The sequence below is a fragment of the Hemicordylus capensis genome, chromosome 1 (assembly GCF_027244095.1).
Source record: "Hemicordylus capensis ecotype Gifberg chromosome 1, rHemCap1.1.pri, whole genome shotgun sequence".
NCBI classification, from domain to species: Eukaryota; Metazoa; Chordata; class Lepidosauria; order Squamata; family Cordylidae; genus Hemicordylus; species Hemicordylus capensis.
The window spans coordinates 251380843-251407255 of NC_069657.1; the positions used below are offsets into that span (position 1 = coordinate 251380843).

Genomic DNA, 26413 nt, shown 5'->3' on the forward strand with positions numbered 1-26413 from the left:
ATGTGATTTCTTCTCTTAATGTCTTGCATATTTGGTCATGTAAGAACCAATGATTTTGTTTCATTTATATCCTTTCTTCCATAAGGCAGAATTCATAAGATTCCCAGGCAGTCTCCCGCCTAAGCATTGAGCATGCCCAGGCTTGTGTATCTTCAGCAAGATAATTCCATTACATGCCTCTAGGATCCCCCTACATACAAAGGAGATTATAAACAAGGGCCAACATTGAGACTAACAATGTGCTGATGTGCCCTCTGCAGCTGCCTATGTCTCTCAAAACTATATGCCAGAGGATTGGAGGACCCTGGTGAATTGGTGCAGGTTTAGTCTGGATGTTGACCAGTGTTAGGTAGCTGTTCCAAAGCATAGTAAGTCTCCTCATCTCTCTCTCTCTCCAACTATTCCAACTGACACAGAGCTTTCTATATAATACATGCACATTTAATTCTTGCATTTACATGCCCAGGATTAGCAGGTTCTCCTACCTAGTCTTTGTTGTATGGTTTCCTCATTAGTGTTTACATGAGAACAGTAGTGCAATCAAAACTCAACAGTGTGTACAGAACAAGACCAGCTCCTTGTATAATAAATGTAATGGAAAGCCTGTCACCAATGAATGGTGAAAGCAGGTCCAAAGTAATTAAAAGCCTAATCAAGTACATCAACTCCTTTTCAAAGACCTACATTTCAAGAAAATAAAACATTTGCACAAGTGACTTTTCTTTTCTTTTCTTTTCTGTAGAGTTTTTTTCATTTCATTTGGCATTTCCTTCAAGGTCTAAACTATTAGTTCTCAATGCACACCCCATCCCCCTCTTCAGTTTGGGAATACTTCTGCAGTAGCCAAGCAAACAAGAAGGCTGTGCCAATATGAGATCCAAGAAAAGAGGGATAATGATCCAGAGGTACTAATAAGATGCTTTGTAGTGATCATAAAACCATTTTTATCGTCTCTTATTACACATGCACGTCTACAGTTTCTGTAGTGTCTATATAGAAACTACAGTGGTATACCCAATTCTTCTCATTCAATGCACAAGAAATGAACAATTAGCATGATTTTTAAAAAATCTAGAATTGGTTAAAGAAATGAAATTATGTCATTGTGTTCTGTTTCCCACTCCCAGTGTGGTCCCATTCTCAGTGTGAGAGCAGGATATGAAAACTCCAGCAGTGCTAGCTGCAAGCAATCTGTCCGGCCAGAGCATGGCAGCCAGAACCCTTTCTGCTGAGATGTGCAAGTGTCTGCCATGCAGCTTCTGGGTGGGTTATACGGCCAAGATTCCCAGGACTGCTGCAAGGACACATCCTCTTTCAGTGTTCGTTAGGCAGATACAATATTGTCAAGGAACTTGCAAGTATTTAGATCATAAGTTCCAAACACAGGGATTCAGCTCTGAAGACTAATCCTTGCACAACTGATCAAAGGGTCCAACGAACCTCCCGTCCTCACCCCCACCCCCGCAGCTGCAACTACAAGTTGTATAGTACCCAGGCAGAGGTGGAAACTTCTCAATTTCCCGGGTTGAAGGGGAAGGCCAAACCTGGGAAAAGTTGGGTATGAACTTTTTAAAATGTTAAGACAAATGAATAGTCCATGTAGAAGGGCTATTTTTAATGCCCCTTGAAATATTATTTTAATTCAGGTATATGCAGGGAAAAAATCCCTGTGTAGTTTTGAAAAAACTCCATCAAATATTTCCTGAGTTATTTGCCTCTGTATTCTCCATAATATCAGTGTAAAACCAACTAAGACCATGTATCATCAGTTTTGACCACTGAGGGTTCTGAAGCCAGATTTGGGAGTGGCAAGTACTGGCAAGTACTAGATAGTGACTTCCTGGTTCTGAATTTAGCTGCCTGATTTTAAAAAAAATATATCTAGGCACACTCTGGCATGTTTATCATAAAGCTAGTGTTTCCTTTCCCCTCCCTCCCTCTTTCTTTTTTAAAAGCGGGCTTATTTTCTCCCTCCACTGAAGAAACAGCAAAGTGGTGATGGGAGGGGGAGCCCATACAAGGGCACCAAGGTGACAGTGGGGTGGCAAATGGCCTTGCAAGGGCACAGAAGGCAGTGGAATGGGGATGGGGGGCCTTGCAAGGGCCAGTGAAGTGGCAACAGGGCCAGGGGCAGCCTTGCCAGGGTATGTGAAACAGCAGCAGTGTGGTGAATTGACTTGCAAGGGAACACGAGGCAGCAGTGGGGGCCTTGCAAGGGTATACCAAGTGGGGGGGGCAGTCTTTGGACAGAGAAATTCTACATCAGACATATACTGCCTATGAATATGGCGGCTCCACTTAGCCAGCATGATTACGAGCCACGGTTAAATTTCTCCTCCATGAATTTGTGTAATGCACATTTAACTTGGTCTGGTAAACATAATAAATGCTTCTCTGAGGGAGGGTGGGATGCCTCCTTGTCTTAAAGAGGCATTAGACCCTACTTATTAGACCCTACTTATTAGACTCATTAGACCCTACTTATAAAAACCTACACTGAACCCCTCAGAGTTAGGCAACTACAGGCCTGTCTCTAATCTCCCATGGTTGGGCAAGGTGACTGAGAGGATGGTGGCCAGACAGCTCCAGACAGTCCTGGAGGAAACAGATTATCTAGACCCATTGCAAACTTTAATGCAGGCTATAGGGTAGAGATTGCTTGCTTGGTCTGACGGATTATCTCCAATTAGGTATTGACAGAGGGAGTGTGACTCTACTGATCCTTTTGGATCTCTCAGCGGCTTTTGATACCATCGACCATGGTATCCTTCTGGGTCTCTCAAGGGAGGTGGGATTGGTGGCACTGTTCTACAGTGCTTACGTTCCTACCTCTCAGGTAGATTCCAGATGGTGTCACCTGGATATTATTGCTCTGCAAAGTGAGAGTTACTGTATGGAGTTCCAAAAGGCTCCATACTGTCTCCAATGCTCTTTAACATCTACATGAAACCGCTGGGAGAGACCATCAGATGGGGTTTCACTCCCCCTGAAAGAACAGGTACATAGCTTGGGAGTGCTCTTGGATCCAAAACTCTCTCTGGTTTCTCAGATTGAGGCAGTGGCCAGAAGCACTTTTTATCAGCTTTGGCTGATACATCAGCTACACCCATTTCTGGTGGTACATGCTGTGCTGAAGGGATGCTATCCTATGCAACCACAGCCCAGCATCCCTCCAGTGGCTGTTGCTGATATCTGCCTTATGTTTCTTTTTAGATTGTGAGCCCTTTGGGGATAGGGGACCATCTTACTTATGTATTATTTATTTTTCTATGTAAATCACTTTTAGAACTTTGGTTGCAGAGTGGTATATAAATATGTGTTGTATTTGTTGTAGAATGTTGCAGGCAGGTTGGTCTCTGGGACAACCCAAAGGGACCATCATCATCATCATCATGTTTATTTACGGTCATAGACCAAAATTTACATACATAATAATACACGTAATATAGTAATAATATATACATAATATAATCAGGAGCATGGACTCATCCTAATCAGCAATTTCCCGTTAGCATAATCTGATTTACCATCTGTTGTCTAGCCTTCTTAGCTGCCTCACAGAACTTAGCAACTTTAAATGTTACTTCCTCCTTCTGATCTGAGAGCAGATAGTTGACGTAAAATGCATCTGTATGCCCTGGGAAATCAGTCAGTAAGGAGGAAATATAACAAGTTCGTAAGTCCCTATAAAAAAGACAGCGGAGTAAGATATGGAAGATAGACTCCTGTTCTCCAGAGCCACAAGGACATAGTCTCTGTTCTTTTGGGATCCCTCTGAATTTACCTTCTAATTCAGCTGAAGGTAGCACATTAAATCTGGCCAATGTAAACATCCTGCGATATTTAGTGATAGTAATCTTACCCAGGTAATTCGCAGGTTTAGTATTATACATTTGTAAACCTAGGAAAACTTCTTTAGAGATTAAAGATCGATCAGTCTGCATTTCCATATCATAGATCCGCTGCTTTAATATCAGTCTCGCGTGACAAAAACCCATTTCTAATAGACCATCCAGGCTAAAGCCATATAAACTTATTTGGCGAGATATTGACTGCTTCCAGCTAGAATTAAATTTATCAATAAAAATTAAGTGAGCAAGGCCTGTAGAAAAGAAAGACAATCTCAACCAGAAGCTGAGAATGGAAAACCACATCCGGGCTTCCATCTTAGGCATGCCAGTTTCCAACCTCAATATTACATTGGGAACACATCTAGGGATCTGTAGAATAGATCTCAGAAACTTTGTCTGAAGGGACCATATAACACCGATTTTTAAAGAATTGCACTGGCTGTTGCTATGTTACCGAGTGAAATACAAAGTGCTGGTTATTACCTATAAGGCTCCCAATGACCTAGGTCCAGAGTACTTAAAAGGCCATCTCCTTTGTCATGAACCCTGTCACCTATTAAGATCATATAGGTAGGGGTGTGCATGAAACCAGTATGCCCATTTCGAACTTGAACGGAACCAGGAATGTTCAGTTTTGCCCCCACAAACAAACCTGCCCCCAGTTCAGTTCGAATTTGAGTCAGTCTGGCGGTTCTAATGAAAAAAGTTTTTTTTTAAAGAACTCACCACCTCTGGCGGGGGGTGCTGCCACGGCCAAGGGAGGGGGGGTCTTCCAGCAGTTCCCCCTCCCCCCGGTCTCCCCCCAGTCTCAAATCAGCCCAGTTGGGGCAGTTTTCCTGTGGTTTTCGGCCCATTCTGGGCCAAAAGATGGCCAGTGTGTGTATGCAGCAGCCTCTAAAATGGCTACCGCCAGTGCAAAGAGGCCCAGAACAGGCCAAAAACAGCCAAAAGTTCAATGCTGAACCGGCTTGAGATTGAGCTGGCTCACACATCCCTATGTCTGGGGAGGTCCAATTACAGTTGCCACCAGCTCATCTGGTAGCGACTTGGGGCTGGGCCTTCTCCGTAGGACTTTGGAATGCACTCCTTGTCAAAATGACCTTCTCCATCTCCTATCGCTTCCAAAAACACCCTTAAGACACACCTGTTTTCCAGGTTTTTAATTAAAACTAATTTTAATGTGTTTAATTGTTTTACTCTGGAAATTTTAATATTTTTATATTATATCTTGGATTATGTACACCACCTAGAGAGAGAGATCAGGTGGTATATAAATATGATAAATAATAGCTGCATCAGAAACTCTGATTAACTGTTGCGCCTACATCTCAAGGTCTTTAAAATGGATAGGACCTTTAAAAAAAGTATATTCCACACAATATCCTGTAAAAATCTTTTTAGTCAAAATCTTTTATTAAAGTCATTTGCATTCCAGCAATTGTCCATTTTGAATTTCTGATTCGGTGAGCCAGGGTTTTAAAATGACAGAATTTGAGGACTTTCAGTGTGAAACTTGATCTCTTACCCTATGCTGTTGGGCCATAAGGGACCGCTGGCTAAGACTTCCCACACAAGGAATTAAAATATTATCTCAAGAGAGGAGGTGGAGAAAATGAACCTAGAAGGGAACTTGAGAGAAAAGTAACAGACACACTTTTGTTAAGAAAAGTACATTCCAGAGGAATGTTAATGGACAGAAAAAATATGTTTTGCAATCAGACAAGATCGCAAACTTGGCCTCTTGCCATCAAAGTTTTTTTTAGAATAAAAAACTATAACAAAAGGTACTCATCTTGTTTTTAACAGTATATCAAAATATTACACACATGTAAACAGGCACAGGTTTTTAGCTCTTCATTTAATTCTAGAGGGGGAAATGTCATAGAGCATATTTGCTAAGCCATTTCCACTTGAAGAGTGAGTTTCACATATTCTTTTACATCTGTGTAAGGCCTGATGTAATATATAGATACATTGGTTTAAAGAAGCGTACACTTTCCTGCAGCTGATTTAAAAGGGTATCATCCAATTTAGGAATATGCCTATAGTGAAAAGATTACTGATCAAAAAACACCTGTTCTAGTGTTGTATAAATGTTCATTCTTTAATACAAAATATATTGCTGCAGAATTACATTAACACTTTTCACCCACAAAGAAATGCAGACTGAAATTTCAAGCTTAAATAAACTACTACTCTAATTTTGTAAAGAGTCATCAAAACAGGCAAAAGGCAGATGTGACCACTATTGGAACATAAATTATACTAACAGTAACCACTGTAGGCAACATTCCTAACCAACACCCAAATTTTGCTTTAATCTCAGTAGGAAATAAATTGTCATTTTTTTCATATATGCAATTTTAGGAATGGCAACATTTTTTTAAAAAGTAGGTGCTTATAAGTGGCATCACTTTCCCCCCTCTTTTTTTGGCCAAAACCCAGATATCTCAGAACTGTGAAAATTAGGTTTCCATTAGCATCTAGATTCTTTGTGGATATCACTGGCAGTTATATTTGCAGCTTTGAAGTTTCCTCTAGGTCTGTCATTTGGTTAGGCTGCTGATGGGTGCCTGGGGTGCTTTGTCCTCTGGGATGCTATTTGGCTTTAATTCATCTCTGATTATAAGCAATTTATGCATTTTTATCTGTTTTATATAAACATCAAAGGGAGCAGAGATACCTACTCTGCAATCCCCATTATAGACAAAGGAGATGACTATGTGATCTTATTTACTTTAGTGTAAATCACTAAGCTCACCTTTACAGTCCTCATGTCTTAGTTATGAAAGAAACATTCTATTACAATGAATTGCAGCAACTCAGACATATAAGTAGAAAGAAATTAATTCTGTACACAATTTTACTTTAACATTATTTACAATTATGTCCGTTAAATATTATCAAGTGCTTTGATATATAAATTTTAGCTGTATGCTTGTTTGGCCACCTCCCTCACCCCCACCCCCCGACTTCCATAATGTTGTTAGGGAATAATAGCCACCCAGCCAAACTTTTCTATTATGAATTGGATCCTAGGAATGCAGAAAATGAAGATATAGTTGTCCAGAAATTAATCAACAATTATTAGTCTAAATAAGCACCATGAAGCACTCCTGACTTGACAGTAGGGATGTGCAAACTGGCTTGACATCAAACAGCTCGACATCGAGCCGGCCTCGAACTGAACCTACCCTGGTTTGGTTCGAACTCAAGCCGAACCCCCTGCCCAGTTCGGGGGTTCTGAGTATTATTTTTTTTTAATGAACTCATTGCCTCCGGGGGTTCTGCTGTGGCCACAGGGGAATTTCTGGAGGTTCTCCCTCCCCCCATTGGCCTCCTCCAGGCTCGGAAAGGCCTGGTTCGAGTGGATTTTGGCCCATTTCGAGCCCCTGTGTAGTTGTGTGGCCATTTTGGAGACTGCCATGCATGTGCCCCTGGAGGTGGTAAATTCATTTAAAACAAACAAAATTTTACAGTCAGTACCCCCGCACCAGCTTGAACTCAAGGTGAAACAGGGTGGGTGGGATATTCGGGAATGCACAAAACTTAACATGCCCAGTCCAGTTCGGATTCAAGCTGAACCAGGCAAACCAGTTTTGTGCACACCCCTACTTGCCAGACTACTTCCATGACCAATTTTAAAAACACAAAACATTAAATCTTTCAAAATCAAGCAAATGTGTTTCAATATCCCAACACCATTATCAATGCTCTATTTCAAGCTGGGATGTGCACGGAACTGGTGGTTTTGCTGGTCCAACGCCGGGGAGTGGCTCTTTAAGGGCGGGGGAGGGTGCACTTACCCCTCCTGCCGTTTTTCTCCTGCTGCCGCTCCATTATTTTCCAAAATCCATGGGGCGGCAGTGTACCTTCCTGCCACCCCTTCCCCCGTGGTTGGCCGGAAATGCAGAAGTATAGTGTGCGCATGCGCCCGCTGTCGTGCACACGTGCACCTGCCACACACGTTGCACATCACGTGCACACCTCATGCGCGCGACATCCATGCGTGATGTGCAGCGGGCGTGTGGCGGCAAACACACACGCAGACTATACTTCCGCATTTCCTTTTTTTTGCATTTTAAATTTTTATTGGATTTTACAATAACTTTTACATTCAAATTAAATTCCTTTATCTAATTCTACACATAAGTAAATACTGACTTCCCGCTTGCCAATCTGCACGGATACTTCCACATTTCCGGCCAAGAACGGGGGAAGGGGCAGCAGGGAGGTACGCCGCCACCCATGGATTTTGGAAAATAATGGAGCGCCGGTGGGGGGAAAGCAGCAGGAGGGTTAAGTGCACCCTTCCCCACCCTTAAAGAGCCACCACAACCCCGGCGTTGGACCTCAGCTCCGTGGTTCCGTGCACATCAGTAATTTCAAGCAGCTGGAAACACTTAAGATTAAATACAGTAACTACAGCTGAAGTAACCAATCAAAGGACAGGCGAAAAGGAAGGAGAGGGAAATAAGTGACTCTCCAAAATCAACCCTTTATTTGCCCTTTACTGGCCTTTCTCATTTCTACCTTAACATTAATGGATTGATTTTTCAATATACAAAGCCTCTTTAATCTTACATTTCATAGCATTTCATTCAACAGCCAAAATAAACACTTTTGTTTGTGCAACTCTTCCTTCATGCTTTTCTTTCATATGTTTTGCCCAGGGTTTTAATCAGTCTTTAATATATTGCATGTTTGCTAAATGTTTTTATATCTTTTTAATGGGTGTCTCCCTGTCTCCCCAATGTAAAATGAAGAATTTTATATTTTAATATAATATAGTGTAATAATTTTATATTACACAACAATTATACAGAAAATGTGTCTTTCCCAGAATAGGAAGAGATGATGATTAAGATTCCAGGAACATTTTAAAACTGATGCTGCAGAAACTGATGCTCCCTTGTTGCCAGGAGCAAAGATGTAGTACAACCTGCCCTGTACTCATCTCTTACCATGACCAGGAAGTAACTACAGGGGTTGAGGGAGTTGCTTTGATTTGACCTGATCTGACCACACTACAGGAGTCGCTCTGTTGCTAGATTTGGCTTATTTTAGGCCAAATTTTGGGTTACAGCCCATTTGACCCATGAGTATACCCCTTAGGTTGGGGGAGCAACAGTTTGGCTTGATTTGTCTCTGGTTGCTTCACTTTGGACCAATCTGGTAGTCTGCCTAATCAAAAATGAACTCATGCTTCAATGGTCAAATAGGGCTGAATCTCTTCCAAAGCAAATCAGCCACTGAACTTCTTTTGACAATCCTTGTAAGCAAAGGTGTATATGAATGCAACAAGGCTTCTTTTTTCCAACAACAACCACTTAACAAGTCACTTTGAAAAAACTCAAAAAGTTGTTTTAGATGAAATATGAGAACTGTGGCCAGAGGAGAGATTCATAAAGACTTTTCTGGCATGGGATAAATTGTGGGAAATGTGTATCTGGCTTATTTTCTGGATATTAGGCACCTGAAAAATGTTGATTATCTTGGTTGGCTTTGGGGTGATTGTTTTTAACAGTTTTGAATTGGTTCCACAGAAGATACCATACATTTGACTGAGTACTCAAATTGTCTCTCAGCCATGAAGTTTATTAGGTGGCCTTGAGCCAGTCATTATATTTCAGCCAAATCAATGTGACAGCATTGTTTTGAAGATAGAATGGGGCAAGGGGAGAACATGTATGTCGCCTTCAGTCTTTTGGAAGAAGAGTGGGATAAAATACTTTTAAATATTCTGTATTTTTTAAAGTATATAACTTTTCTCCAAAAGATAGACAGTTTGCAGCTAGCATAAGGAAAGAACAAGTTAGGCACTGGCACTACCTGCCTGCATACTTAGACAAGATATCATTGAGCAAAATTAGAAGTACTCATACACTTTTTCAAGTGTTGATTCTCTTCTATTTAGAATGGAGAGAGCAACTGTCCCAATCCAATCCTAGCAGAGCATCCCTCCAGTGGTTGTTGCTGGTGTCTACCTTATACTTCCTTTTAGACTGTAACCCCTTTTAGGGCAGAGAACTATCTTATTTTTCTAGTCAATCGCTTGTGAGCACTTTTGTTGAAAAGCTGTACATAAATACTCATAGTTTATTTGTACAAGAAGAGCTGAACTCAGGATATTAATCCGGCATATACCTCTTGGCACCCTTGAGGCATAAAATAAGGACATTTTTCTGTTCTCCAAGCAATGGTGAGGTTCAGATATAACACAATACCAAAGTTCAGATATAGCACAACACCACAGTTAAGATTCTACTTCATGTTTTCAGCTTCCAGATGTATAGTAGGCAAACAATCATTTAGACTTGCTAGTCTGCTTTTGTTTCCTATCTGCTCAAGGCTCAGATACATAAGTTCATTCCCATCTCCACAGTAAAGCAGCCTCTTGAAATGAAACAATGACACTATGTGGTTTGTCAGTGGTCTGTAAATTCAGACATTGTGGGGAAGCATAGTTAGCAGAAACTGTAGTTTGCAAACCAGTTTCAACCCATGGTTTCATATTTTTGTCAACCACAAACAAACCATAATTTGTGGGAGGGGCTGAATTCAGATATGGCAAGGAACCATGCCTTGGCTAAAGAAAGTATAGGTTTGCATCAATGTTTGAACTGAAGTCAGTGTAATAAAAATCCGGAAGTGTATTAATTTTTTAAAAGCACACCTTCCACACCTGGAATTTAAGACACACACACCTTCCACAAGACATACTGAAGTCTATGAGTACAAGATTGGAGAGCGAGATCCTTTAAACAAAAAATTACTCTCAACAAAAAGGTGGTTAATTTGTAAATTTATTTATTTATTTATTATTAAAATTTTCTTATATACCACCTCCTCCAAAGACTCTAGGCGGTTAAATGGTTAACTAATCCACATTAAAAGTTCCTGGGACATGGGTTTAATCACCCAAAGCAACTGAATGTATGTATGATATTCTATGCACGTTAGTTTAATAACAATAGACTTTCCTCCCCATACCTAACAGGAAGCATTGAAATTTCCTTAGGTTTAAAAAGCAGCATATGGTTTGTCATGGAGTGCAAATAGCAGCCACCAATAAAAGTTCTATGCTGAAGAAATGTGTCATTTTAAAGTGCAGAGAGGCATTTAGAATCTTTGTTAATAGTTTTAACAGACCTAGCTGACGACAACAGTTTTCAACTGTTTTCAAGTTGACAAGCTGACAACAAGTGTTATCTTATGCCCCTTCCTCCCACCAACTCTACTCCCTGGTTCTAAGAAGAGAGAAACCCATTCTATCCATCTTCTTAATAACTGACATTGCAAATGAATAGCCTGATCTTCAAGCATATGTAAATAAGTATCTACTTAAGTTAAAGAATTACCAGATTCCAGGCAACTTCCATCTTGTCCAAGGAAAGGAGAATGGATTTGCTTCATATACATATATTTCTAAATTCTTAATATGACAGACAACCTGAGGCTTTCATTCCCATTCACAGCACAGAAAATTAGGTCTCTAGGAAAATTGAAGGCATATTATAAAAAATTGAAGGCCACAGGGACAGAACTACCACAGGCACAGAATATGCAATTAGAAGATCCCGTTACACTTAAAATGGCAAGGAAACTGATGAGGTGCTTTGGGTGTGTGATGGAGGGAACATTTCAGCCCAAATGGAAAAACTACACAAAGAATTTTTTACGCCTCTTAAGGGACATTAAAATTATAGTGAGAAGTAGGCAAATGTTCAATTCAATCAAGCAAAAACTATACTGCCAAAAGCTTTCTTTCATTTCCAGGTGTAACCAATGCCCATGTCTAAGAAAGACTTAACGAACATCAAATTACATATAATTAAATTTATATGGTGATGTAGTAAGAAAAGCTTCCCAGGACAATAAGACCACAGTTCTCCAAATGTGAGAAGTGTTGATGGCCAGGAATAATCCCATAACAGCTTTGGGACTACACAGTCACTCCAGAGCAGCTGTATCAGCCATGATGGAAATATGGGATGAGTTTGCCAGTAAAGCAGGGAGCTGCAAGGCTGCAAGTACTGTGCTGCAAAACCCCCTTCAGCCCAGACATCCCTCTACCATTGCTAACACTGCTTGGAATGTCAGCCACTATAATTTAATAAACAGTGTGTACCTGACTTAAAATATGGCTCATAATTTAGTTAATGAAATTCTATCCCATGTATAAAGTGACACCACAACAGATCACAGAAGCGCTTCTCTTAATGGGGAGACAGCCTTCATTGATTGGGAAAATTCACTATGTACATTAGCTGAATTATCTTTTCCATAGATGCAAACTCTGGCCAGGTTAGGGTTAGGGATAACATGTTCTCCAGAATGTATGGTGAGAAAGCAAGATCACACCTTCTCTCCCATCTACTCAGTGCATTACCGGATATCCATGTATGGGTGTAATGTTTGAATGAGCATAAAATTAATGAATGAGCATAAAATTAAACATGTATAGATCAGAACAGTGCAACTAATATCCCAAATACAATTTGGAAATTGACATGAAATGGGCCTACACGATGAACTGTTATACCCATGCATGAATAGTATGCTGAGCAGGAAGAAATGCAATATTGAAGCAGTGCAGAACCATGGGTCCAATGGACCTGCGGTTCTGCCTTCCTCACTCTCCTGTATGAATTTGGATGTAATAGAGAGTAGGGGTGTGCACGGACCGGTCCGGGGCCATGCAAGAGGCCTCCGGACTGGTCCGGAATTTGGCCGGTCTGGTGGCCCGGGGGGGGTGGAGTGTGGCTTTAAGGGCGGGGGGGTAGTACTTACACACACACCCCGCCGCTCTTCCCCTTCCGGCGCTGGACTTTGCTAAAACGTTTTTAGGGCGGCAAAGTTCCTTCCTGCCACCCCTGCCCCCGTCGTTGTCTGCAGAGTTTGCAAGCAGTAGAAGCTGGCACCACGTATGCGGCGTGCGCGCACCAGTGGTGGCAACAGGCGCGCACGCACCACAACAGGCGCATGCGTGGTGCCAGCTTCTACTGCTTGCAAACTCTGCAGACAACGACGGGGCAGGGGCGGCAGGAAGGAACTCTGTTGCCCCAAAAACGTTTGAGCAAAGTCCAGTGCCAGAGGGGGAAGAGCAGGGGGGGCAGTACTACCCCCCCACCCTTAAAGCCACACTCCCCCCAGTGCTGGACCACACGTCCGTGGTTTCATGCACATCCCTAATGGAGAGCTCTCTTTCTGCAGAGAGGAGGGGGAGCTGGCTGCCTGGACTTCCTTCTTGACTGAAGTGCAGCCCAGCAGCCAATAGCAGCCCAAGCGAGGAAGGAGCTTCCTCCTTCAATTCTGGTTGTGGAACAACCAGATTGCGGTGCCCCGTTCGGATGTAACACTGGCATTGCTAAACTGAAGGTCCAGGCAGTGAAACTCACTACAAACTGAAGGCAGACACTGGAGTCTGGGGAAGGAAACCGCGGGTCCATTTTCAGTTAGAACTGCAGTTGCCTACATTCGGGAGTACACAAACTGTAACCAGAGGCCTCTTCAACTCCAGTTTCATGTTACATGCAAATGTGGCCAATGTTTCATCAACTTCAGAGATTTAAAAACATCAGAAGTTAAAAGGAAACAATGAAATCAATGGAGAGCAAAAGTATCACTGCCCTCTTCCACTTCCTGCTTCATCCACTCCACACTCTGTTACAACAGAGTACAGGATTCATACTAATTCTGCAATCAATCATAACACACTTACCCCAGTATATAACCCCCTAGCAGGGAATATATAACTTAGATGGTATGGTGCATGGCACTGGGCTATATCTCTTTGGCCTCATGTTGAGCACACTTAGAGCACACAAGTGAGAATTTTGATTATGGCAACTATAAAGAAAATGCATGTTACACAAAGACAGCCTTTTGCCCCCAAAACAAATACGGAAAGAACACTTTACTAACCCTTTCTTCTTACCCTTACAGACTCTACACACAAACACCCAACAGGAACCTCTACCCCAACTAGAGATGCAAGGCCAGCACAAACCAGATAGCTCAGCAATAAAAAGAGATACTGAAGCCCTTCTCACGATCAGTGAGAAAGTCTATCCTCTTTTGCGAGGAGGAAGCCTGAAAGCACTTACCTCCCTGCAGACGATCACAGAGAAGTCTCTAGGTAGGCAGATTGCCCGTCCAGAGGAGCAGCGGCTTCCTCAGCCACTCGCACCCAGAACCCGGGTTAAGCAGCAGGCTACTTAAGAGGACTCACTGCTGTACCGCTGCTGGGGCCGCGTGACTCCCAGCGGTTCTCATGCACAGCAAAAACTGGGCTGGGCTTCACGAGCCCAGTTTTCGCTGCCCATGAGAATAGCTTCACTCTGTTAAAGTATGGCTGCTGCAAATATATTTCATGTTTTTTTCTTCCCCCTTCAACACTGTCACCTGTGCATTCACTAAACTGTATTAATCATGTCTTCCTTTGACAACAGCTAGGGCCTACTCTTGAAAATGTCAAGTATAATTTGTTTATATCTAGAAAAATATTAAGTGTTAATCATGTCAAAATACTACAATTTCATTCTGCAAAAATAACTTCAGAATATGCAAAAATTCCATCACTTAATAAAATAAAAGCCTAATCCCCTAACTAGGTATATTCTAGATTTCATTCTGTGTTAGAAATTATTTTCTCCAACATAACGCACTTCAGTCACTCTGTGAGTTAAAAGCTATAATTAGGTTTCTGTTGGGTAGGGGACCAGGTCAATTCACACATGCTGTTTTCATAGAAGAAATGTATAGATACAAATATATATAGAGATACACAGCACATATAAATGCTGGGAAATGGTAGATTCTCAAGCAGCTTTGTCTGTGATCCAGTTGCCACATTTCCTATTAAGATTTCCTTTTCATGTAAGAGTTAAAAGGCAGGTTTCTTACCTGTAACTGTAGTTCCTGGGAGTGGTTTTCTGTGAATTCACATGCTGCTTGCACAGAGCCATGATCTGGATCCTTCCAGAGCTTTACCATAAAAGGAAAAAAGGGCGGGAAAGAGTGGCTGATCCTACCTCTCTCCTCAGTCTTTTGCTGACTGCCACAGCGGCATCTTCGGTTCTTTCTTCCAGCTTTGCCTGACAGCATGAACCACAATCGTTTTCAACTCCCTTGCATTTAGTTATCATTTATTCTCTCTGTCTCTCCTTTCCCATATATATTTCTCTCTTTGAATTGTGTGTTAATTTTACAGTAAGTTCCCCTCTCCTCCTGCTTCTTGGATTCTTTAGTTGGTCGCTATGTCCTACAGCCACAAGGGTCACTTTTAAACGCTGCACTCTAAAGAGGCGATGCCTGAATGAATCTTGCACACTATTTGAATCATGCCCCTTTACAAGCAAGATGGTAGGAACGCTCGTGGCACACCCAGTATCGTATAAGCAACGTAAGGAAGCACATATTTTTGTCAACATAAAATGAACAGTCTAAGGATTACAGATGCAAAGTATGTGGCACATCTACTTTCTTCAAAGTTCTGGTTCAACACATCTAGTCACCACAGGCTCTTTGGCACTTTTGCATGCATCACTTTGATTCCTTAATAATCTACATGGCAGGCCAGGTAAATTTAAGACAGTACAGTTCACGAGGGAGAAAGGAAGCAAGATACCCCACGCAACATACAGTATGTCCCATTTCTAAATCAGAATAGTATCAATTCCCAGAACTCTGGTTTCACGTCAAAGTGCCAAATTCAGAGCATCGAGAGATCTAATACAAAAATTTAATTTGTACGCTCTGAGAAGGGCTAGTAAACAAATTCTTGAATGAATAGATTGCACACTTTGATATGTGTGGTGTGTTTTTTTTGGTAAGCCCAACATTCTTCGAACACTTTCATACTGTGGCAATGATCTTCATACATTTCTTCTAGTGTCGGGGTGCCAATTAATTGATCTGTCAAATGATTATCAGCTGATTGATTGTGGTCAAATAGTGGACAACAATAACAATAAATAGCTGGTGAAGCACCTTGTAAAAGTGGCAGCCTAGCTTTTTCACTGTAGGATGGAGTCAAATTAGAAATCAACAACTGGCAGCTCCTTGGTCAAATCTAGCCTTCTGAGGGGTTCCATTTCACCCTCAAAGTTGTCAATGCAGAGCTTAGTGAAAGGGATGGAGGGATTTGCACTAGTGGTAATGGAATTGCTAGTAGGCTGTTCTGGAAGATGAGAAAGGCCTAACCTTTCATTCCAACTCCCTTGTTCTAGAAAACCAATTGCTGATCAAGCAATTAAATACTTGGCCAATACAGTACTTAACCAATCAGATACCCAAATAATTATTGATAGGACAAACACCCAGTCCTATACTTCTTCAAAGGCTGCTTTTACCTGCACATTGACATGAACAGTTACCAGCAATCATTATATGAACCTTTCATCCTAGATACTGTCTATTTTCTTAGATGGTACACTACTGGGACTCCTGCAGATTTTCATAATGCATTGTGAAATAAGTTTTATACTATAGTAGATTTGACTATGGAGAAAAATAAGTGTTTGCCATGTTGCCTCCTCAGAGAAAAATATATTAAAACAAGTTCATATCCCCAGGCATCCTACATATCTGAGCTTTTATTAACATACCATCATAACTGTCAGACAAAAAGTGTAATTCAGTGTAATGACTTCTGACTAACTCCTTTCATCCCTCACTTTACCAATGATGCAGTCAGTCTTCGAACTGTCAGCTAAAATATATTTCACAGATATCTCTCCAAATCTGTCTCAAGACTGTTTTAACTATAAAAATAAATTAACCAGTAAAAATTGATTCCTTCTGTAAGGCTATTGTAGAGGTTACTAGGTTAAAAAAGAAGCCTCCTTTCATACTTGCCAACTTTTAAAGAGAAAAAACTGCTCATCTCCCTCCTCCTAATTTTGTGCCTGTTGGCCTCGGAACAAAAAGGTTCAATCTTTCTTCCAGTGACACTTTTAATACCAAAATAGTGCTTACCAGGGGCGTAACTCTAATAGGGCAAGGGGAGACAGTTGTCTGGTTGCCCAATGCCCCAGAGGCAAGTCACATGACTAACTCCCCCAGCCGAGCACCCGTCCAGCCTTCCTTCAGTTGTATTCATCCTCCGAAATTGATGTGTTAAGACCTGGAGCTACCAGAACAGCATGTCCTTCTCTAGTAACATTAAATGACTTGCATTGTCCACAATTTACAAAACCTTATTAAAAATAATGTAGGATGATGTTCTATTGTGGCACATAGGTGTTATATACAAATTTTACTATGCTTTTTGTTACCACTATTCAGCCTCATTTAAGATTTCTTTACTTCATGAGCTGAGCTTCAGTGAGGGGGGGTGGCATTTTAAAATCTTGTTTCTGGGCACACTCCAACCTTGCTACGCCCCTGGTGCTTACTCAGACATAAGAACATAAGAATAGTCCTGCGGGATCAGGCCCAAGGCCTATCTAGTCCACCATTCTGTTTCACACAGTGGCCCACCAAATGCCTCTGAGAAGCCCACAGGCAAGGGCTGAGGGCACACCCTCTCTCTTGCCGCTGCTCCCCTGCAACTAGTATTTAGAGGCATCTTGCCTCTGAGGCTGGAGGTGACAAACATAGCTTGGAAGAATCAATATCAAAGTCACTAGAATGATAAAAATTGTTCACAGTACATTTTAGAGAAAGATAATAGTGGCAGAATTTGGAAGGAAAAAAGTAAACCAAACAGTATGCAGAAAGCTGCAAAAATCTCTCTCCTCCAGGATAATGGCATTTCTTTTATCTCAGCAGGTGGAAAAAGGAGGAATGTAACAGAGCTAACGAAAAAAACTGAATGTGAAATTCTAGATCTATTAGGTTAATAATCAAAACTGGGGGGGAAATTCATTATTGTATTTATTTTATTTTATTTATATATCTCCTGACTCCAAAGGCTCTGGGCCAGGCCTGCTCAACGGCCCTCCAGCTGTTTTTGGACCACAACTCCCATAATCCAGAGCAGCCACAATGGCCCATGGGTAGGGATTATGGGAGTTGTAGGCCAACATCTGCAGGAAGGCCAAAATTGAGACGCCCTGCTCTAGGTGGTTCACAGAAATAAAGAAAACAAAACAAACTGTTAAAACAATTTAAAACATTCAGAGATTACTAAAAGCCTGACTAAAAAAAAAAAGTGTCTTATGAAAGAAAAAGAAGCAATTATATTTCCAAAATGTCATTGCACAATGAACTTCATACAGTTGCAGAATAAACTTTTCAATTTATTTGTGCATTGTTAGTCTAGATGTCAGCCACTAGGTTTTCTTAGTTCTGCGTGGATTGTACTCTTGGTTGCTCAAAAAAGAGAAGTAGGTGGAAATAACCTCTGAAACAGTGTTGATTTGTAGACCAAAATGTAAACAATTACAGTGAGCTTGTTGGGATTGTAACAGGGTTGATAAAAATGGGTGATACAAAAAACATTAAAGAATAGGATTTTCTTTAAATTTACATTGGATTTTTAAAATTCAAATTGTATGAAAAAAATTCCTTAAAAAGAGCCTAGGTCAAAGATATTATGATGAATATTAATCATAATTTCTAATTATGTTAACAGCAGTATATGGGGATGAGAGATAACAGACCTGATCAATCCTATTCTGCAGGCGATATACATGCAACACACACACACACACACTCTCTCTCTCTCTCTCTCTCAAGCCCTTGTCCCCCATCTCTAAAAATACAAAGACAAAGAAGGTCAATAAATGAATAGATTATGAGGGGATGGAGTAGATCTGAGAAAGGAGGCGGAGTCTGGATATAAATGCAAGGGACAGGGCTGGGGAAAAGAATGTCAGAAAAAAAGAGAACATAACATATTCATACAATCCTGAGCAACCTTTTTCTGAGTATATCCTCCAGTGTAGAAGGGAAATACCTATCATGGTAGCAGGCCATAAAAAAGAACCCATTTGGGAATATTACAATGAAGTTCCTGTTCCTGTACCTGTGGGTAAGGCAGGCATGTGTGCAAAATGCAAACAGTGCAACAAAGAAATGCAAGGCCTGGTTGCCCAAATGAAACAGCATTATGAGGTGTGTACCTATTATTGTATGCACCTATCATCTAAAAATGGAACCTACATCTATCTCTGAATATGTATGAAGGTTATATTAGACAACAAGAATGTATTTTACTAGAAAATGATGATTATATAGAAAATTCCATACTAGTTATTTAAATCATTACAATAGAGTCCTTCTGTGAAGCAATTTAAGCTATGATTTAAAACGTGAAATTTAAATAAAATCAACTCTAGATGGTAATGATGAAACCAAGCCCTTACCTAAAAGAGGCACATGAGGGTAGTTATAGCCATGTATTATTTAACTGAAAACAGATACCAGCATACATATTGCACGGTGAGCCACCCATCCAAGAAGGATACACACTGACTGCTTCATTCCCAATGTGAATAAATCACAGCTGTGATGACGCAGAGCTTCAGAAACATGGAGCCATTGGAAAATGCATGAAGAGGCTGCTCTTGGTAGGTTCAAAAGCAGAGCGCATGTCTCCCGTTTGGATGGGAAGCTCCCTGAGCAAGATGTAAACCACCATATTTAACTAAAAAAATTGAGAAAGAAGAAAATAAAAATGCATAGGATATAAAATTAAAATAACATAATGAAAGGAAAAAGAAAATAAATAAATAGAATACATTTTATCAACTCTCACAAAGCTAAATGTAAAATCCTTTCCTGAATATAATTGTTTAAGAAATATTTGTTCCATTTTAATTTTAAAGTAATATCTACATAAGAACATGTTGAATGTTCTGATTTATTACAGTGCGATACAACTGCGCTGCTAGAGTAATTTGCCATATATGGCCCATTACAGTGGACAGGAGGACTGGCTTGTCATAGAGAGAGACCACTGCATTTCATCACAATCCAGGAACGCATCATGAGCCATTGTCAGGTTTCACACCAGCCTTTAAAAGGGGCAGCACTGCCAGCTCCAGGCCTTAAGCTCTGACAAGGCCATCGTCTCAAGAACAGGTGGTGCTCCAGCTGCACAGAGCTTGGAGAGAAAAGCACCATCTCCTATGGCAAGATTCAGACGCAGCCGGAGCCGGAGCCTCAGTCGCCGCCGTCGCAGGAGGCGACATGGAGGAAAGGGTGGGAAAAAGAAGGGAAGGCGCCACCGTGGCAAAAAGGGAAAAGGTAAAGGTTTTATTATCCATCTTTTGGAAATAATCTTACATGTCCTATATGATGGCTTGTTCCTAATAGGACTCAGGCATGAGAAGTAACCATGTGTGTTTTCTTATCTTTTCTAGGTCGTAAACATGGTCACAGGAGAAGAGGGAGGAGAGGAAAGAAAGATTAAAGGCTCCCCTCATCCCCAGCTTTGTCGGCCTCTAGAGCATCTGCCAAACAGAAAAACAAAACAAACCTTCTCAACAGAACATCCAGGATGACTTTCCTCAGAAACACAGAGGTTCAGACCATTTGAAATGTGCCACCTGTCAATAAAAACCTTGACATTTATGTCTTGTTTCATTGATAATGTAGCTATGGGGGAACAAGATAATGTCTTGTTTCACTAATGTAATTATGGAGAAGAAACTGGCAGTCAGGGCAGAGATATAAGGAAGGGGTATGCCATAGTCTGAAGCAGTGGGAAACAGTCTGAGTTGATTGCATTCTGAAATGCAGACTAATTTGGAAATTATTGAAGGCAGAGATGAGATAATAAAATCACAATATATTAGGAAATGGTACAAAAGCAGGAAAAATACAATAGGAAATGGTACAGAAGAGGAAAGAACATGCAAAGAATATGAAAGGAATTTTGAGCCTATTTTTCATATTTGAATTTTGTCTCCTATCATTTTGAAAAGATGAAAATCAAGTGCAGAATCAAGTGTTGCAGAGTGTTAGAACAAACTGCACATGATGTTGGTCATTTTGGTGGGAGTGTGGCAGGGAACAAGGACTCTTAGTACCATCCCTCCTGTGAGAAATCACACTATATACTTATTAGACATTTTTTTCTCTGGCCCTTTTTGTAAACATGAAATTAAGGATCTAATCACTTTAATCTTTGGGGTTTGGTGGGATATACATCCAGAGGCGTAACTAGGGAAAACGGCGCCCGGGGCAAGAACTGAAATGGCGCCCCCCCACCGCGCCCCCTGCCCCCCAACATACTACATTATACTTAGGTTTTTCCTAACAAGCGCCCACCGCCGCCGCCAAGCCAGGCCACTGACTGGCCGCCAGGCGCCAGCAAAGCAATGGGGAGGGCGCAGGCGGCACGGAAGGGACGGCTCGTGGGGAAGGGGGCACCGACGCGCTCCCTTGACTGCTGCAGCGCTGCTGCACTGAGCAGGAAACATTTGTATTAACAAAAAATTAAAAAAAATTAAAAAAATTTGGTCATGGCGGCGCCCCCCACGTGACCAGAAAAGATGGCGCCCGGGGCATGTGCCCCCCCTGCCCCCCTATAGTTACGCCTCTGTATACATCCAGACTTATATGGTTCATCTAATATCTGAAAAGACAACAGTACGAGTTTTGTTAAAACTACCATCACACTTCACAAATATCACCTACTCATTCACAGTCAAAATGGGTACTTTCACAAATGTGGCAACAAAATCTGTGGAAAAATATATAAACCATAGCTTACCTCTTATATGACATGTGCTGATTGCCAAATCCAACCATGCTTGTATAATCAAACCTCAAAAGATGTCAACTTTTACCCCTTGTAAAAAAGAGTCAGAAAGCACTCAGCTGAACACGCATGCTTTCAATGTGATAAGGAACCCTGACAACAAATATTTATATACCGCTTTTCAACAAAAGTTTCCAAAGCGGTTTTATGGAGAGAAATAATAAATAAGATGGCTCCCTGTCCCTAAATGGCTCACAATCTAAAAAGAAACATAAGACAGACACCAGCAACAGTCACTGGAAGTACTGTACTGGGGGTGGATAGGGCCAGTTACTCTCCCCCTGCTCAATAAAGAAAATCACCACGTTTAAAAGGTGCCTCTTTGCCCAGTTAGCAAGGGGGTTAGAGGTATCCCTAAATGCACTGCATGAGGAGCGCGGTGCATTCAGGGATTCCCCCTCAGCCAGGCGCTCCAGGCACCTGGCTCTATGTCTGCTCAGGCTGTCTGCAGCTCGAGCAGGCACATGAACGGGGACCCAGGGGAAGGGCATGCTTGTGCCGGTCTACCCGGGTAAAAGCTCTGGTAAAAACCCTGGGCTATTTGGCGGAGCAGCGCCAGGATGGGCCGCAATCCCGGCCCTTTACATGAACTGCCCTACCCTGGTAGGCTGCAAACCCAGGTAGGATTGCTCATGTGGACAGCCTCATAGTGCACTACCTACAATGGCGCTGTGAACTTATTTTCTTATTTTAAAAAATCATACAATTATTGATAAATGTAACAGCTTGATATTACCTGCACTGCTGGTACAATATCATGCTTTATTGTACTGATGCACAGCATCTGGTATACTGCACCCTAAGCACTTACATGACTGTGTAGTGAGTTTCAGGTTCAGATCTCAAACCTTATTTTTATGTCTTTCTGGCACAGGATTTAGAAGCTACTTATTTTTCTTTTCACAGTCCTTTTTATTTCTTATGCTAATTATTTGCATAAAATGTTTTTACAGATTATTACTGTGTCTTATTTGATATATTAAAAATAAATGTTTTATCTTATATAAAGCCTGAACAGAACAAATGATCTGTTCATGTATTTTTAATATGCTAATTACAGGTTCATTACATGACCAGTGCAATAAAAGCTTTAGATAATGTTACATCCCAAAGGTGTTAGTGAATATAACTTATTCATTCTCCCCTCTAAAGCTGCCTGTTCTCAGACTTCTCAAGGTAAATTAATGCGGAACCAGTTTTTAAAATTTCTAGTATTAGACATAGTTAATAGTATAAAATACTTCTAAACAGAACAGAAAACTATAGAGCAATTTTAAAATACTTTTCCTATTTGTGCATTCTCAGGAGTACTTTTTGTTGAGGTCATTGGGAATATTGCATGTGTGAAGAATAAAACTAAAGTGTGCCATCAAATCGGTATCAACTCCTGGCGATGAGATATGCCTTTCAGCATCTTCCTATATTGCTGCTGCCCAATATAGGAGTTTCACATAGTCTGGGAAACATACCAGCGGGGATTCGAACCGGCAACCTCTGGCTTGCGAGTCAAGTCATTTCCCTGATGTGCCATTAGGTGGCTTGTGTGAAGAGTACAGGATCAGAATTCTGTTCAAAGTTTCTCCTTTTTTTAAAGCATTCATTTTGCTCTGCAATTGAAGCTACAATTTAGAGGAAATTTACTTGAAAATAAACCATATTGAAACCAATGGAAATTAAATTTATGTGGTGTCAACCTGCTTGGGACAGGTGTGCAAAACGACAAACTTTAAAAATCAGCAGAAAGAAATAATGGAAGATTCCTAATTAACATGGGAGTTACGTAGTGCTATGTACATAATACATAGTATGAACTGCAACTGGAATATCAGGCTGTCCACAGCACGTTGTGAAGCTTCCTATTCGTTGAATCTGCACAAGCATTAAGACTCTTTAGGCTGGGCCAAAATAGGTCATGGGTGACTTGATCATTAGTCGCTCATCCCCGTCCACTGCCAAGAATGAAAAGAACCTTTGAGAGGAGTACAAGCCAACTAATCTCAGACTGCATATTTCACATGAAACAGTCCACTCAGACCTTATTATTATAATTGTAGATTTTATTATTGTTGGCTACCCACTTGTGGCTTTGCATGCACACTCTTCTTGCTCGCTTACTTCCTGAGAGAGCTTGTGATGCTAAGGGCCTGCCCGATCGTAAGTGCCCCAGACCCCACAGAGCCTTATTCGGGCTCTGGTATAGTGGAAACTCTGACGCTCTCTTTTAAAGAAAGGAGAACTATTCCCAGAGGCCTACAATACGTGCAGAGTTCTAGAGATGCTACACACCATGTTGGGGCTACTCTGGATGCGTAAAGCAGCCCCGATGCTGTAGAGAACACACTGTTGCACAAGCAGCACTACTGCCATTTCTCCATCCACAACAATGGGAGACAATGTGGCAGTGCTGCTGCTTGCCCAACTGCACTTTCTCAAGATGGTCAGGGCTGCCTTAAGAGTCTGCAGCAGTCTCGACACAGTGTGCAACATGTCCAGAACTCTGTGCATCACAGTGGCTACTATTTTTCTAGCACTTGGGCTGTAATATGCTGCTGGGAGCACTTTTTAGTACCCAGCAAGTAATCTATAGATCTATTTTTCTTAGGCGTACCCTTCGCTAATCCCATGTGTGGCAGCTCTCGCAAGAGTTCATAAGCAAGCTGCTGGCAGGGGAAGAGGAAAGCGGTGGCGCCGGACAGGCTTGCGGGCGGGAGGAAGAAAACGGCGGTGGCATGCGGTGGGGGAGGAAAGAAACGGTGACAGCAGGCGGTGGGGAGGAAGAAGACAGCGGTGGCATGCAGGTGTGGAGGAGAAGGAAGAAGAAAGCGACGGTGTGTGGGCGGTGAGGAGGAAGGAAACGGTGGCAGCATGCAGGTGGGGGGAAGGAAAACGGTGGCGGGCAGGCAAAGAAAGCGACGGTGGTGGTGGGTGGGCGGGGAGAAAACGGCAGCAGTGGGGGGAGAACTAGAGGCGCAGATGCTCTGCACCCGGCCCAGCTAATATTAACTATTCTATCAAATTATGGTTGCATGCATGCCATGAACACCAGTTGGTATGGTTAATGTCTGTGATTATGGTGAGTGAGACAACTCCTCTTCCCACCATTTCCCCCCCAAGTCTCTTTGTTGCCTGGGTAGGTCATTATTTGTGATGTAATTAATGTTCATCGATAGATTGTCTCATTTCTATGATGAATTATAGTAAAGAATTTTCATTAATCATTTGATCCTGAAATATCTAGATTCCCTTGGATTAAACCATCCTCCACAAATGCATAAATATACTTTCTAATGCTACCTTCAAGGAAAAAAACTAGTTCAGTTGTCTAGCAGTTCTTACAGTTAGAATATTTCCTTTTGGTTGTATCTGCAGCAACCAGAAATTATATTACTTTGCTCAGTGTGTCCAGAAATGAGTTTCCATCTTTTCATGACAGTTTTCTGGACTTTTGAAAGCTGCTACTATGTCCCAAATATTTTATGGCAAAACCATTATTTCTCTATGTTCAACCCTAGTCATATTCATTCAGACACGAGAATCATTGACTTCAAGTAGTAAGTAATGCTTAAGATTCTCAAAGCATGACATGCATTATGGCTCAAAACAGTATACGAGTTTTAGAATTAACCATTAAAAGCTTGTCTCTATTAATAAGAAATCAAGTTCTCAGACTGATACTGACCTTAATTCAAAGTGCTCCAAACAGTTAATAATTTTAACTATTAGTGTAAAGGTTCTTTACACCTGCATTATATATGCACAGGTACATATGATTTTCGTCCTCTGGTGAATGAGACACAATACAGAAATGAAATGGTAGCATTTATTGACAGGTGGCCCTGTTCAATTCATCTTATTGGAATTCTGGGAAGACATCTTGGGTGTTCTGAAGGATGGAATTTGCTTCATTTCATTTGTGTTAGGCAGAGAGAGGTCAGGTTTCCAGATCAAGAGTGAAGGAGACCATGTATATAGTGTTTATGTTTCCTCCTCTTCCTCTTGTTCTCATCTGATCTGCTGTCTGGAAAGTAGACAAACATAATCATAGATCACTTGATGTGGCTAATATCCAGAGCCTGAAAATGTTTACTCACAAATCCCACTACATTCAATGAAACCAACAGCCACATAACTGCATATAGTTGCAGTCTTAGTCACAAAGAAAATGACTAGAATTACCTAGAATTTAAGTTGTATATTAAGGTATTTGCCTTTCCTTCTTCTGTTATTATGCTGCCTTCTTCCAGATCTATCTCAGTGATGACTTCCTCTTCATTGCCATTGGCGATGGAAATGGGTCATGCTTCTCCTGCTGGATATGAATCTTGCTGTGTCTCTTACTGTTCTTCCCCTTTGAGCTCCTAACAGCTGGAGCACCCCCTGTCCTTGATGGGCCTTTCAGAGCTTGTCAACTGAAGTGGCATAACTAGCCTGTTTGAAAGCTGGAGTCCAAGTCTAACAAAGCCTTGTTGTGCTACAATTCATTAGCAATGACATACAATAGATGTAGCCTAATATGGTAAAATCATATCACTGACCATATAAGGGAAATTAAAGTAGCAACAGCACAATCCTGAGTGTAATAAGATCAGATTTCATGAAGATACCCATTCAACATTCAATATAATATACTGTATTACGATTTGCAGGTCTCATTTTTCCTTCCACACATTTTGAATATTAACAAATTATACTCATTTCTAGTTCTCCTCCATCCAGTCCTGCATCTCCAAGTGCCTCTCTGATACTTGTTTGAATGCTTCATCATCTAAATGATGATGCTTCATCAGCACCTGAAGTTCAAAATGTCCAAGACAGAGTCCCTTCTCTTTCCTCCCAAGCTCTCCTT

General features: G+C 41.3%; 1 protein-coding gene and 1 long non-coding RNA gene across 10 annotated transcripts in view; one reads left to right on the top strand and one right to left on the bottom strand.

Annotated features, from left to right (window-relative positions):
- WDPCP (WD repeat containing planar cell polarity effector) overlaps nt 1–26413 on the bottom strand; it is a 350788-nt gene that overhangs the window by 296456 nt on the left and 27919 nt on the right. The window contains exon 2 of one of the 9 annotated variants that reach the window (XM_053284355.1): nt 14888–14950. The exons of 6 other annotated variants lie outside the window; for them this stretch is intronic. The gene's annotated coding sequence lies outside the window, so the exon portion shown is untranslated. Of the gene's footprint in view, nt 1–14759; nt 14783–14887; nt 14951–26413 lie in introns of those variants that run through there. 2 more of the 9 variants (XM_053284356.1, XM_053284350.1) reach the window with 2 other exon arrangements.
- Nucleotides 19695–20375, top strand: LOC128339862 (uncharacterized). The gene is made up of 2 exons (XR_008313279.1): nt 19695–20048; nt 20165–20375. It is a non-coding gene; the product is annotated as an uncharacterized LOC128339862 (long non-coding RNA).